The sequence below is a fragment of the Tetrao urogallus genome (genome assembly GCF_951394365.1).
Source record: "Tetrao urogallus genome assembly, chromosome: 8".
NCBI lineage: Eukaryota > Metazoa > Chordata > Aves > Galliformes > Phasianidae > Tetrao > Tetrao urogallus.
Window position 1 is genome coordinate 1,180,301 of NC_136821.1, and position 6,000 is coordinate 1,186,300.

Consider the following 6,000-nt stretch of genomic DNA (forward strand, 5'->3'; position numbering starts at 1 on the left):
GGGGGGTTGGAGCTGCATGATCCTTGGGGTCCCTTCCAACCCAACCATTCTGTGATATGATTCTATGAACTGTAGGCAGCTTCCAGCTTTCTAAGTTTCCTATTTCCAAGCGTTTCTGCTTTCCTTCTTTGGCCTTAATTTTCCCATCGTTGGACACAGGTAGCACTGTGCTGTATGCCGCCTCAACCCAAAGCAGCAGCACACTTTGCATTATGAACAGAGCAGCGCGCTCTGATTCTGCGAGCAATGCTCAAAACATAAAATGGTAGTAAGCTCTTGCTGTAGACGGTAAGGAATGATTTTACAACTCACTAATCCTACAATAGGGTTCTCGGGGCACGGAGAGTGGAAACACATATGCCACCTCTCCTCTTCCTAAACGCTTCGGGAGAATCAGACTTCTCTTGCAGGGGGAGGCAGGAGCTAACAGCACAGCCTGGAGCCACGCAGGGCTGCATTCACACAGACCTTCATTCGTGCCTGAGAGGCAAAGCTGGGCACAGTCCTTCCTTAACACTCACCTACAGGCAGAGGAGGCTGCCAGCCTGCTTCCCCCTGCCGTACCGGCACCAGCTCTCGCCGTAACGCACACTCATCCTCCGCAACCTGCGCACACCGAGCTCTCACACACCAACGCAGCCACAGGAAGACACGGTACAGATCCGGGTTCTTCGAGAACCGCTCCGGTGAAGAAATCACTCCTAAACCTCGTACGGCTGATCCCAGGGGAACCCAAACGAGTGCCACATTACACTCCTTGGTTTGCAGCAACAGGCCAAGCGAGAGCACCGCCCGGAAAGGGAGCAGCAGTTTGGGAGCTGAGCGCAGCTCCTGCGGCAGCCCTCACAGCTCCAGCAGCACGCACCGTACGGCCAACGGAGGGATTTACACAGCCTGCTTGCACAGCAGCCCGAGACCTAAGGCCCGTTCCCTCTCCACGAGGCATGGTGCCCAGCACCCAGCGGCAGAAGCCCTCCTGCTTTCTTCTGCATCATCCCGAGCGCGCCTTACCCATTCGCCTTTCCTCTCGCTGCTTCCAGAAGTGCCCAAATTCCTCAGTCCGCTCTCGCTCCACAGCGGAGAACTAAGCGGGGATACCCAACTCCGCGGTGCTCCGCAAAGCACAGAACCACAGCGCCGTGTGGGCAGGAAGGGACCTCCGGAGCCCCTTCAGCTCAAGCCCTGCAGCGGGACGCGGCTCACAGCAGGCGGCTCTCCGGCCGACGCCGCGCCCGGGGCGGCCATCCAGGAGGCGGCAGCGCGCCGCCCAAGCCGTCACCCCGCGCCCGCCGCACACGGCGCGCTCCCCGGGGACGCCCGCACGTCCTATTTCCGATAGCCGAGACACCGTGGGCTCACGAGGGGGAAACCCGCGACGGGTTGAGCCGCGGATGTAGACGTACCTGGGGAAGCGTTGAGCCGGCGGCAGCTGCTACGCGCTGAAAGTTGTCAAACGCCAGACCCCACTCCGGGCAGCGCGCACCCGCGGCGGAGCGCCTCACGGAGGAGTGCCTCTCAGCGCCGCCCCCCAGCACCGCCCCCGCCCGGGGCGCGGCGCGGCACCGCCGCCCGCCTCCTCCTCATGGCCGCCGGGAACGGGACGGGGGATGCGGTCGCCGCTGCCCGGCGCTCGGCTCAGCCGCTCGGCGGCCGCCTCTCCTCCGCCGCGCCGCCCAATGGCTGCGGCGGCGCTCGGCTCCCGCGATACTTGCGGCCCGGCACGGCGGACCCGGCGAGCGGCGAGTCCGCGGAGCGAGGGATTGGGCGGGACGGTGGGTGCGAGGCGGCGCTTCTCCGACAGCGGCGGGCGGGATGGCGGGGAGCGGCTTCGGCCCGGCCCGGCCCGCAGTGCCGCCGCTCGTGCTGTGAGGGTCGGTTGTGAGCACTGCGCTGAGGGAAGAGTAGACGTGTCACGGTCGGAGAAGACAGCTAGGATCCCCGCTCCGCCATGCCCGCTGCCCGCGTCCTCAGTGCCACATCCACGACTCTGGGACACCCCCAGGGACGGTGACCCCCCCGTTCCATAGGCAGCTGTGCCACTGCCTGGCTGCTCTTTGGAGAAAACACCTCCGCAGGGGTGCAAAGGCAGTTCAGTGCGTGTGATGGACAGCCTTTAAAGTATTAAATTATTCCCAATGCAGATTTAGTATGGACAAAGGAGAGAACTTAGCCTAGTGCGTGGAGCCCAGGACGTGAAATCTTTCGTGTTGTGTTTCTCTCAGGCTGAAAAAGTCAATTCCTCTGCATTGCAGCGCTCTTATCTCCAGCCTCACATGGGTGTTGTAAGCGTTAATTGCTTTCTGTACAGTGTGTGGAGGTGCAGAAGTGCACGTTGCCTACAGAAGAGCCAAGTGGTCTCTGTTCACCTTTAATAACGACATTAGGTATTGGAGCTCTTGAAAGTTTAGAAAGGTATTTCCCAAGTGGGTGCCCCATCCCTGCAGGCATTCAAGGCCAGGCTGGATGTGGCTCTGAGCAGCCTGGGCTGCTGGTTGGGGACCCTGCACACAGCGGGGGGTTGGAACTGGGTGAGCACTGTGGGCCTTTGGAACCCAGGCCATTCTATGGTTCTGTGATTCAAATTGTTACATGTAGCATCTTTTTTTTGAAAGTCTATGCATTTCTTTCTTTTAGCAGCTGTTTTAATCACTTTTAACTAGTTTCAGTACCAGCTTGAGCCACAGAGTTCCAAGAATAAATGTACCTTTTGTATGAAAGCACTTCAGCTTCACATTTGCTTTATGCTTGCCGCTTAGGATTCTTACTGGGGGGGCTTGCCATTCTGTCTTTTGGAAAACAGTGGACAAATGTCTCTGCAATCTCATAAGCTCCAATCTTTCCTCACCCTTACCAGGCAGAAGGGAAGCCCAGGTCTCATCAGTTTCCCATTATGCAGAAGCCATTCTGCATCTTCACTACTATTCATCTTCCCCTCTTTTCCTATATATATATATATTTTTTCCCACCAGGACTTTTTCCCACCCAGAGAAAACAGAATTGCAGACCACCCCTTGCTGCCCAGAAGCATGAGCAGCACAGTCAGACCGCTCAGCAGCAGGCTGGCTTTCTGCCCTGCCTAAGTTCACATCCACTAAGCTTGAACAGGAACCGAATAGCACTGAAATACAACCGGTGTTTTTTCTTGACAAGTACTTTTAAATGTTCTGTTGTGCTATTTAAAATGTATATACATATCAGTGTGCCAAAAAATGTATTCCTAGCTCTACTGGAAAATCTACCGTGACCTTCCAACCAATCTGTCATGCCAGAAGGTAACCTTTTCTTCTTGGCAGATGAGGTTGGAGACAAATTTTATGTATATTTATCTCGTGGAGCAGATCCTTTGACTTGTGTGTGGTCATATGCAGAAAGGAAAACAAAGCTGAAGGAAGAGCCAATTCATTTCCATCTGAATTTCACATCGATAATTACACAAAATACAGTATTCTTTCCTAGCACCCAATAGAAATAAAATGGGCTGATAGATAACCGACTGACAGTTATTGCATGTGTGCTGCCTTTCAGTGTAATCCATTTATTATTTTTAGCAAACAGCAGCCTATGCTCTTCTACTTACTCAATTTTATTGCTTTTTCTATATTATCTTCTCAAACGCAGGACCACAGGTAAACCAAAAGTAACTATTCATCAAACTCATGGAACTATCATTTGTGATATTAAAGCCATCACACTTATTGCACCCGTTAATCCCACACCGCCTCCGACAGCGGCTTCCTTTACAACTGCACTGCCTGGTTTTACCACTTGAAAACAAATTGGATAACCTCTGAGATAAATTTCCCTGCCTTGTATGAGAAGGTTTAAATACCCTTGCATTTAAATGCTTTATGCCTCAAACACAAATCTTAGAGCTTTTTTAAAGCAGGATATGGCACTGAGTCCTCTCATCTGATAGAGCAGGTGTGTGTAATGATAAACTATGTACATTTGGCAGTGATTCCATTGCTTTAGACTTCAGTTCCCTCAAGCCTCCTAGACACTTCATCTTTGTGATTTCATTTCATTTTTTAATTTATATTTTTTTTTCCGTCATAGTAACTGCCCTTGTCTTGCCTTCTCTATGTATAAAGGCTACTTCTGAGTGGTCATGCCCTTCTAGAATGGAAGGGAAGTGCATGAGAAGTTGCTACTGAGCACCCTGAGGTATTTGCTCACCGAAACAGCCTGCCTTAGGGATGGCAAAGAGCATTCCTTCTCAGGGTTCCTCGAGTGCAGCAGCCTGCTGCTGTCTGGCTGTATGTGTGCTGGAACTGGCACTCAGGTCTCTGAAGTAGTTAGTGGTGATAAAAATAGCGTTCCCAAATTGTTCACAGTTTGAAAACGAGAATGATCTGAAGGACACGGGCACTTCTGGATGCAGAGCATTTGTGAGGCAAGAAAATTCAAATTTGGTTGAATCCCTGAGGGGAGCGAACTGTTTACAGGGGTACGTAATGGCAGGACAAGGGGAAATAGTTTTAAGTTGAAAGAGGAAGATTTAAGTTGGATGTCAGGAGGAAATTCTTTGCTATGGGAGTGGTGAGGTGCTGGAACAGCTGCCCAGAGAGGCTGTGGATGCCCCATCCATCCCTGGAGGTGTTCAAGGCCAGCCTGGGCTGCTATTAAATGTGGAGTTGGTGGCCCTGCCTACAGCAAGGAGGGTTGGAGCTTCATGATCCTTGAGGTCTCTTCCAACCCAACCATTCTGTGATTCTATGATTCTTTTTGCTCTGAATTCAAAACACAGTTGTCCAGATGCATCTATATTCGACATAACAGAGAATTAATTTTGTCGCCAACCTATTTCTTCACGTTTGATGGAATTTCATTTCAGGAATAAAGGATTTATAGCTTACTTTCCCTCGGTGCACATTATCATTTATATAACTGACAGGTTCAGTTGTTAAAAGCAGTACATGAGTTTTCTCCAATAAAGAGCTTGCATCTTTCTGACATTTATTACAACTTTATTACTTCCATACCCTCCTCAGCGAAGCTTTTTCACTCATTGTGGGAGTGTCTGAAGTACAGATTTTTCATTACCTGCGACTTATCATTCATTTTAGGCCAGAAGTGATTTCATTTTGACTAGCTGTTAAAAACAGGAACGGCGTAAAAGTACTTGAAGTCAATTAAGCTAAGAAAGCTCATTTGGGGTGGGAGGAGAAGGTTTTCGTGATTTTTTTCCCAGGAGGAAGCTCTGTCAGTTGTTCTTCTGATGTGCTGCAGAACAAAAATCACTGCTAAGACTGAGTAAAGTGGTTGTGTTGTAACAGGATGGTTTTGCATCTGTATCACCGTGGCAGTGATGATATCAACACACACAAGTCCTTTACAAAGTGCTTCCTTGAGAAACATCCTTGCTCCCAGAGACGTACTAAATCCCATGCCAGGTGGTTGCATTGCCAGAGAACGGTCCCAGGCAATTTTAGTGTACTAGTAAAGGTGAAGCCTCAAGAAACCTACCTCCAAATCCTAAATTTTGGGTGAAGGTTCTCAAAAACCTGTATAAAGGTCATTTTTGTTGGGCAGCACAGGAGCAATTGTAGCCCCTTATGTCACAAGCAAGTTTAATAGGCCTTCAACTACGCATGAGAGAATCTGGTCCTCTGCCCTGAAATGCATCACATCCTTGTGCCTGGAATACTTGCTTTTGATAGTCCAAACTTTTTACGCTGTCAGAGGCTTTGTAAGGACCTGCCGCCTTGAGAAACCTCAGTAACAATTTTGTCCACGTCTCCTATAGCCATTTATCTGACTGGTTCTTAGTAAAACTTACACGATGAATTAAGACATCGTTTTAGTACAACTCAATTTTCTTTGACCCTTTTCTTGTCTTCCCATAATACATTTATTTTCGTCCTTCAATTGGTCTTCTTTTTTAAAATTAAAACCTTTGCTGCCAGCATCATCCCATCAATTGTTTTTTTTCCCTTAATCTGTGTTTCAAATCTATATCTGCGCGAAGGACAAAGTGTTCTTCAGAATCTTACATAGAAA